Here is a 6,237-nt window from a genome sequence, read left to right on the forward strand (position 1 = left end):
CCAAATTCCCTTTGCCTTTAAACCCTGCAAGTGAATCTAGCATAGACCACAAGATAAAGGAGCAGAATTTAATCCATCAGGTCTGCTCTGCCATTCAATCATGGCTTTTTTAAAAATCTCAGCCCCATTCACCCACCTTCGCCCATAATCCTTAACCTAAGAGCAAGAGGATAAGGTGTGAGAGAATAGAACTAATCAAGTGTGACAATGGAAAAGTGTATTTGGAACCGGAGGAAATAGTGGCGGTACTTAATAAATACTTTGCTTCAGTATTCACTACGGAAAAGGATCTTGGCGATTGTAGGGATGACTTGCAGTGGACTGAAAAGCTTGAGAATGTAGATATTAAGAAAGAGGATGTGCTGGAGCTTTTGGAAAGCATCAAGTTGGATAAGTCACTTGGACTGGACGGGATGTACCCCAGGCTACTGTGGGAGGCGAGTGGGAGATTGCTGAGCCTCTAGCAATGATCTTTGCATCATCAGTGGGGACGGGAGAGGTTCTGGAGGATTGGAGGGTTGTGGATGTTGTTCCTTTATTCAAGAAAGAGAGTAGGGATAGCCCATTAAATTATAGACCAGTGAGTCTTACTTCAGTGGTTGTTAAGTTGATGGAGAAGATCCTGAGAGGCAGGATTTATGAACATTCGGGGAGGCGTAATATGATTAGGAATAGTCAGCATGGCTTTGTCAAAAGCAGGTCATGCCTTACGAGCCTGATTGAATTTTTTGAGGATGTGACTAAGCACATTGATGAAGGTAGAGCCATAGATGTAGTGTATATGGATTTTAGCAAGGCATTTGATAAGGTACCCCATGCAAGGCTTATTGAGAAAGTGAGGAGGCATGGGATCCAAGGGGACATTGCTTTGTGGATTCAGAACTGGCTTGCCCACAGAAGGCAAAGAGTGGTTGTAGACGGGTCATATTCTGCATGGAGGCCAGTAACCAGTGGTGTGCCTCAGGGATCTGTTCTGGGACCCCTACTCTTTGTGATTTTTATAAATGACCTGGATGAAGAAGTGGTGGGATGGGTTAGTAAATTTCCTGATGACACAAAGGTTGGGGGTGTTGTGGATGGTGTGGAGGGCTGTCAGAGGTTACAACAGGACATTGACAGGATGCAAAACTGAGCTGAAAAGTGGCAGATGGAGTTCAAACCAGATAAGTGTGAAGTGGTTTATTTTGGTAGGTCAAATAAGATGGCAGAATAATGGTAAGACTCTTGGCAGTGTGGAGGATCAGAGGGATCTTGGGGTCAGAGTCCATAGGGCACTCAAAGCTGCTACACAGGTTGACTCTGTGGTTAAGAAGGCATATGGTGCATTGGCCTTCATCAATCGTGGGATTGAGTTTAAGAGCTGAGAGGTAATGTTGCAGTTATATAGGACCGTGCTCAATTCTAGTCGCCTCACTATAGGAAGGATGTGGAAACCATAGAAAGGGTGCAGAGATTTACAAGGATGTTGCCTGGATTGGGGAGCATGCCTTGTGAGAATAGGTTGAGTGAACTCGGCATTTTCTCCTTGGAGCGATGGAGGATGAGAGGTAACTTGATATAGGTGTACAAGATAACGAGAGGCATTGATCGTGTGTATAGTCAGAGGCTTTTCCCCAGGGCTGAAATGGCTAGCACGAGAGGGCATAGTTTTAAGGTGCTTGGAAATAGGTACAGAGGAGATGTCAGAGGTAAGTTTTTTTATGCAGAGTGGTGAGTGTGTGGAACGGACTGCCGGCGGTGGTGATGGAGGCAGAAACGATAGGGTCTTTTAAGAGACTCCTGGATGGCTACATGGAGCTTAGAAAAATAGAGGGCTTTGGGTAAAGCCTAGGTAGTTCTAAGGTAGGGCACAGCTTTGTGGGCCAAAGGGCCTGTATTGTGCAGAATGTCTCTATGATTCTAACCCCTGCACCAATCAAGAACCCATCAATTTCTGCCTTAGCTATATCCAATGACTTGCCCTCATAGTCCTGTGGCAGTGAATTTCACCCTTTGGCTGAAGAAATGCCTCCTCATCTTATTTCTAATGAGACAGCACTTTATTCTGAGGTTGTGCCTTTGGATCCTAGACTCACCCACCAATGGAAATCTCTCCATGTCCACTCTATCCAGGCCTTTCAGCATTCATTAGGTTCTAATGAGATTTCCATCTCACTCACCTCCCCCACCAATCATTCTGATCTCCAAAGAGTACAGTCTCAAATGCTCATTTTTAACAAACATACACAAGTTTATTCACTCACAAAATACATACAGTAATCAGAGGTTTACAAAACTATTGACAATTTCAAATTAAAATAGGATTGCTATTGTCTGCAAAATGCTACATTTCTTGGTGGCGCACTGTTCTTGGAAATCCTCCTCTGTGCCCATTGTAATTTGGATCCTCCCTCTCCAAGAACATACGGACACGACCGTAACCCTGGAAGAGGGGCAGGCAGTTGGCTTGGGCAAAGGTCTTGACTGCCCACTGCCCGGATCCACGAATGGACATCTGGGCCAGGCCCAGAAGCAAGCTTACCAGGAGAGCCATCCACTCCCCCCACCCCCATATTGGAGGAGACTTTCATTGCTGGGACCGTTCTGGTGGTATGTGACTCTTTTCACTATTAGCGAAAATTATCCCTGCAGACCATTACAATTCAGCTCCCACCACTCATGAGTCCACTACAGAAACTACTGGATTGTTTCATCAAGTCATTGGGTGTATTTAAAGCAGGATTTGATAATAAATGGAATGACAGAGCAGACTTGAGGGGCCAAATGGCCTGATTCTGTGGTGCTAGAGATAAGGCTTGGAGCAGATAAAACTTTATCAGGTTAAACAGTGAGGCGGGTTTGAGGTGTTGAATGGACTTCTCCTGATCCTATTCCTTGTGGACAAAAATACTTGGGAAGATTATAGGGTGATGGGGAAGTTGTGGGATAGGGAGGGGTAACACTACTGATTAAGAGCCGATACAGCCGGAAATGCTAAATTTATTTTTCTGGATTATTTTCTATGAATTAAGATCCAAGAAAATCAACTTTTTTCCCAGCAAGTTATCCTGCCTGAAGATAGTTCAACTTCTTACTGAATGGTAAAGTGGCAAATTAGTTTGGAGTTTAAAAGAATGAGCGAGATCTAGTTGAAACCTACTGAATACTGCAAGGGCTAGATAGAGTGGACATAGGAAAAATGTTTCCGATAGTGGGGGGGTGCCTGGGAATAGAGGGCACAGTCTCAGGATAGAGGGTCATCCCTTTAGTACAGCGGTGAGAAGGAATTTCTTTGGCCAGAGGGTGGTTAATCAGTGGGATTTACTGCCACAGGTGCCTGGTGGCCAAGTCATTGGTTACATTTAAAGTGGAGTTCATTAGGTTCTTGATTAGTAAGGGTTTCAAAGCCTATGGGGAGAAGGCAGGAGAATGAGATTTAGAGGGAGATCAGCCATGATGGAATTGCAGAGCAAACACAATGGGCTGAATGGGCTAATCATAAACTTGAGAAATTCTGCAGATGTTGGAAATCTAAAGCAACACACACAAAATGCTGGAGGAACTCAGTAGGTCAGGTAGCATCTATAGAAATGAGTAAACAATTGATGTTTCAAGCTGAGACCCTTCCTCAGGGCTGAAGAGGGTGGGGAGAGGGGGCAGGAGGATATCTAGAAGGTGATAGGTGAAGCCAGGTAGGAAAGGTAAAGGGCTGGAGAGGAAGGGATCTGATAGGAGAGGAGAGTGGACCATGGAAGAAAGGGAGGGAGGTGATATGCAGGTGAGAAGAAGCAAGAGGCCAGGGTGGGGAATAGAAGAAGAGTGGAGGAGAAGGAGAAATCAACATTCATGCCATCAGGTTGGGGGCTACCTGCACAGAATGCAAGATGTTGCTGCTCCACCCTGAGTGTGGCCTCATTGTGGCACAAGAGAAGGTCACGGACCGACACGTTGGAATGGGAATCTGAATTAAAACATTTGGCTACCATGAAGTTCCACTCTTAGCAGATGGAGGGGAGGTGTTCGATGAAGCGGACCCCTAATTTACAACGGGTCTCACCAATGTAGAGGAGGCTGCATCGGGAGCACCGGACGCGATAGATGACCCCCAGCAGGTCTGCAGGTGAAGTGTTGCCTCATCTGGAAGGATTGTTTGGGTCCCCCAATATGTACCGAGGTACAGTGAAAACATTTTTGCATGCTGTCAATACAGAATATTACATTACAACAATGCATTTAAGTATTATAAGGGGAAAAACAATAAAAGTGTTGTAGTTACAGAGAAAGTACAGTGCAAGCAGACAGCAGGCTGTAAGAACCATAATGAGGTAGAGTTTGATGACAGATAAAAGCTGTTCTTCAGCCTGGTGTTGCATGCATTAGACTTTTGTATTTCTGTCTGATGGGAGAGGGGAGAAGAGATTGGGGTTGGTAGGGTCCTTCATTCTGTTGGCCATTTTACTGAGGCAGTGAGAAGTGCAGATAGGGTCCATGGAGGAAAGGCTGGTTCCGGTGGATGACACACTAGCATAGCAGTTATCACATTGCTTTACAGTGCCAACGATCACTGATCAGGGTTCAATTCCCACTGCTGCCTTTAAGGAGTTTGTATGTTTTCCCCATGACCACACAGGTTTCCTCCTACATTTCACAGACATAAGGGTTAGTGAGTTGTAGACATGATATATTGGTGTCAGAAGCATGGCAACACTTGCAATCCTCACTGATTTGATTTGACGCAAACATCGCATTTTGCTGGATGTTTCGATGTACAATGCCTTGAAAAAGTATTCAGCCCCCACAACTATTTTCACATTTTACTGTCTCATATTCTGAATTTAAAATATATTGAAGTAGGATTTTTTTAGCTAATCTACAAAGCATTGTGCATCGTCAAATCAAAAGAAAAATTCCAGTTTACTAAAAATTAAAAAACAAAATTGAAACTGAAAAGTATTCATCCCTTTTGTAATAACAATATTGACATTCCTCGGGTGCAATATATTACCTTATCAACTCATTCAATTTGTTGAAGTAGAGAATTGGATAATCACCTCTCCCTGTAAGGTCCAACAGTGTAGCAGATTTTCAACAGATCAAACCAAAATGAAGACAAAAGAGAATTCAAGACAAGTCAGAGAAATGATATGAAAACCACAAATCTGGGGATGGGTACAAGACCATCTCTAAGGCTTTGGAAAATACTGCACATCGAAATTCAAGAAAGACTATCACGAAAAAGTGGAAAAACATGAAGCTGCAGTCACACTGCCTTGGTAAGTCTGCCCCTCTAAACTCAGTTGCTGGAGAAGAATGGCATTTGAAAGAGAGGCTGTTGTGACGCCAACAGTTAGTCACTCTGGTGAGTAAGCTGCTAAAGTCTGCCTGCAACTGGAGATGAAGTTCATGGCTCCACAATCTCTAAGGCCTTTCACAAAAACAGTACTTATGCAAGAGTGGCAAGGAAGAAGCCCTGGCTAAAGAAAAAGCACATCCTTGCCTGTAAACACTTTGCAAAGTGTCACTTAGAAGATACTGTAAAGATTGGAAGAAGGTCTTGTGACTAAATGGGAACTTTCTGGCCTCAACACTAAGTGGTACTTGTGGCATTTATCTAACACTGCACATCAACCAGGTAACATCATCCCTAGGGTAAAGTATGGTGGAGGTTGCATCATGCTATGGGGATGCTTTCAAGCAGCAGGGACTGGAAATTTGGTCAGGATTGATGGGGAGATGAATCCTACAAAATACAGAGAGGTCCTGGATAAAAACCTGCCAGAAAGCTTAAACCGGGGAGTAAGTTGATCTTTCAGCAGGACAATGACCCAAAGCACACTGTAAGAGCAACTACAGAGTGGCTTCAGATAAAGAAAATTAATGTCCTTGACTGGCCCAGTCAGAGTCCTGACCTTAACTCAAATATCTCTGGCAAGAGCTCAAGATTGCTGTCCACCACCATTCCCCAACTGACCTGACACAACTTGAGCAATTTTGCAAGGAGAAATGGGTATATCTTGCTCCATTATATTGTGCAAAGCTAATAGAGACTTATCCAAAATGACTGCTGGCTGTAATAGCTGTGAGGTGGTTCAACTAAGTCTTGGGCAAAGGGGGATGAATACCTTTCCAAGGCATAATACGTATGACAAGTAAAATTAATCTAATCTGGCCTACTAAAATGTGTCCACAATTTTCTGTAATTTCTTGTGGTTATGGGCAAAGGAACAATTAATAAAATGTTAGGCTCATGTAAAGTGT

Source organism: Hemitrygon akajei, chromosome 3 (genome assembly GCF_048418815.1).
Source record: "Hemitrygon akajei chromosome 3, sHemAka1.3, whole genome shotgun sequence".
In the NCBI taxonomy this organism is placed as follows: Eukaryota; Metazoa; Chordata; class Chondrichthyes; order Myliobatiformes; family Dasyatidae; genus Hemitrygon; species Hemitrygon akajei.